Raw genomic sequence first — 2,985 nt, forward strand, 5'->3', positions numbered from 1 at the left:
CTCTTCAGTCAGTATTCATCAACTGTACTGTAGTTTTTTTTCGTGCACAATAATATAATCGTGGATTATTCTTATAATATTTCATCTAAAATTAATTGATGATAATTTTTTTTATTAATTTGGATAAATATAAGTTGTATTGTTTAAAGAAAAATCAACCATTTGATATTAAACACTCACACATTAGTAATTTTTGTGCTCAAACTGGAGACCTCAATGAATAACAACAATTCATTTACCACTGATGTCGCTCGATTTGTCCTAATTATAAGAAATTAAATATCTATAATTGTAAAAAACTATGAATAAAGTATATAAATGGTCCTCGACTATAGGATACTACTTTATTAAGTCCTCAAACTATTAAAAATTATAAAATAGTCATTCCACTATAGAGTGTTGCTTTGTTGAGTCACTCAACTATTAAAAGTTACAATATGATTGTCTGACTATTTATTATATTTCAAACTTGTCATTTTCTATTAAAAATTAGCAGTCATCAACATGATAACTAGCATATAATATTTGTTTGAGATTTTGAAATCATATTTTATTGTATCATAGTTAATATATTAACGTTCAACTCAGAATATCATCAATAATTTAACGAAAAATTATGTGTTTGAAATATAATGAATAGTCAAATAATCATTATGTAACTTTTAATCATATGATCATTTTATAATTTTTAATAATTGAGTGACTTAATAAAATAATACCTTATAATTAGAGGACTACTTTTATCTACTTAAAATATTACCCCAGATTTATCTACTTAAAATATTCTAATTGACTTGAGTGTCTCGTGTATCTAATTAATTTTTAACATATTTATTTTATTTAATACTTAAAATATCCATTCAAACTAAAACTTGAGTAATGCAGGTTTGGACATCTTAATGCTTTAATAACTCGCACACATGATAAAAAAAATTGATTTTATTTATTATTGAAAAATATGAATTTGAAGTCGAGATGAGAATTGAACTCATGTTACATAAAAAAAATGAGCTTTAATCAAGTGAAATTCGAACAATTAAATTTTTCTTTATCTCCAAACAAGTATAAACTTTAAAAGTAAATTGATTTTATCAGGCAAAGACAACTTTTTTTACAGCTTATCTCACATTGCTCAAAAATCTTTTAAGCTCAAGCCTATTTAATGGGTTAAGAAGCTTTTGCCCAAAGCTTGAACCCACCCAACTAGAAATTAACCACTTAGGTACGATTAATAGTAACTTTATGATATCGTTAATAAAAATGAACTTGTGGTTATTTAAATCGTAATAAGACCGTCATCAAATGTGGTTATTTATCATAGTTTTTCTCCGTTATTTTTTTAATTTTATTGCCCTTTTTCTGTAATATTTTTTTTTACATATTCATCCAAGCATAAAGACACAAGCCCAATAGAAATCGAAAGAAAAAACAAGTAGGGATAAAATAAAAGGATCTAATATTACTATAAAACATAAGGTTGAAATCTAAGCAGTGGTTCAATTATTAAAGAAAATAACTAAAAAGAAGATATAAAGATGAAGTCTGGAAAAATAATATTGGAATTCAAGATTTTCCTAAGCTGGGTCAAAAGCAAACATCCAGAAGACAGCAATAGCAAAGAGCAGCCAAACTGCAACGCACACAAACCAATCACTTCCTCCGGTAATATGATATATAATACATGAAAATATAATTTTTTAAATACCAAAATTTGTATAATATAAACCATTTAAATAATCAAAACACAATATATGCACACTCCTTGTCACTCAAGTAATATCAACATTTATACAATATAAACTATTTAAAATTTAATTATCAGAAGACATTATAAGCACACTTCTCGAAGATTTGTCTTCATCATTGCCTCCAAAATATTCAGAAGTTAAAAAAAAAAACAGTTTTTATGGACGAAAAAACCCTATTTCGTAGAAGAGATGGAATAGCCAAACCATCGAATCAACCAACCACCGAAAGAGAGAATCAGGAATAGGGGTGTTTTCGGGGCGTTGACCAATTAACTTATTCTTCATCGAAAATCGTAATGGGCTGTTCCGATTTTATTTTTCCCAAAAATACGACTATTTTGGATTGCGCAGAAACCAGAATTATCCCCTTTATTTCGCCAAACATCAGAATTTTAGTACTAGATCTTATCAATCCATATACGGTAGACATGCTGGTACAACTATAATCTATACGCATACGAGTAGAACTATAATCTATACGCATACGAGTAGAACTATAATCTATACGCATACGAGTAGAACATAGAGAGAGAGAGTACTTACCAGCCTTCTAGGCAACCGGAACTCTGATTTTTCTGAGGCGGTGGCTGAGCATATTGAGGAGGGTATCCTTGCGGAGGATACCCGGTGGTGGATAAGCATCCTTTGGAGGATATCCTTCTGGTGGATAACCTATATTTCCCAATCACAAAGAAAACATGAAAAAAAAATCTAAATGATCCACAAATAGCGAAAACGAACAAAAAGAAAGTAAATAAATAAACATAAAATAAAAACTCAGAGGAGCTGTTGACCTTGAGGAGGAGGAACGCCAACCGGAGGCTGTTGCTGATTGTAGTAACTCATCGTTTGCTGATTGATTTTTTTTTTGTTGGTGCTGACGAAAATTGAAGCGGAGAGAGAAGTGGGACGGGAAAGGTAGTTAAGACAGAGATAGGATTATACAGAGGATTTTCAAAAAGAGAAAGGAAATATCTAACATTTTTGTTGTTGTTGTGTTAAGACGTGGACACGTATATGTAATAACCATTTTTCTATTTACCTTTATATTATTATTATTATTATATTTATATTATAAAAATTATTATTTACAAACCAACAAATACTTGCATTACAAGTCCAAACACAAAAGAAAAATCAGGCCCTTCACAAAATGAAACTCAGACCCCTTTACAAAATAAATCCCAGACTCAGAGCCCAAACCAAAACCTAAACACGAAATGCCCAAAACCAAACC

At 29.5% G+C, this 2,985-nt stretch overlaps 1 long non-coding RNA gene across 1 annotated transcript; it reads right to left on the reverse strand.

The window, feature by feature from the left end:
* Positions 1–1,457: 1,457 nt before the first annotated feature.
* Positions 1,458–2,725, reverse strand: LOC120187587. The gene is made up of 3 exons (XR_005522312.1): positions 2,543–2,725; positions 2,292–2,420; positions 1,458–1,630 (listed from the first exon to the last, which is right to left on the reverse strand). It is a non-coding gene; the product is annotated as an uncharacterized LOC120187587 (long non-coding RNA).
* Positions 2,726–2,985: the final 260 nt, after the last annotated feature.

The sequence above is a fragment of the Hibiscus syriacus genome, unplaced genomic scaffold (assembly GCF_006381635.1).
Source record: "Hibiscus syriacus cultivar Baekdansim isolate YM2019G1 unplaced genomic scaffold, ASM638163v2 tig00113725_pilon, whole genome shotgun sequence".
In the NCBI taxonomy this organism is placed as follows: domain Eukaryota; kingdom Viridiplantae; phylum Streptophyta; class Magnoliopsida; order Malvales; family Malvaceae; genus Hibiscus; species Hibiscus syriacus.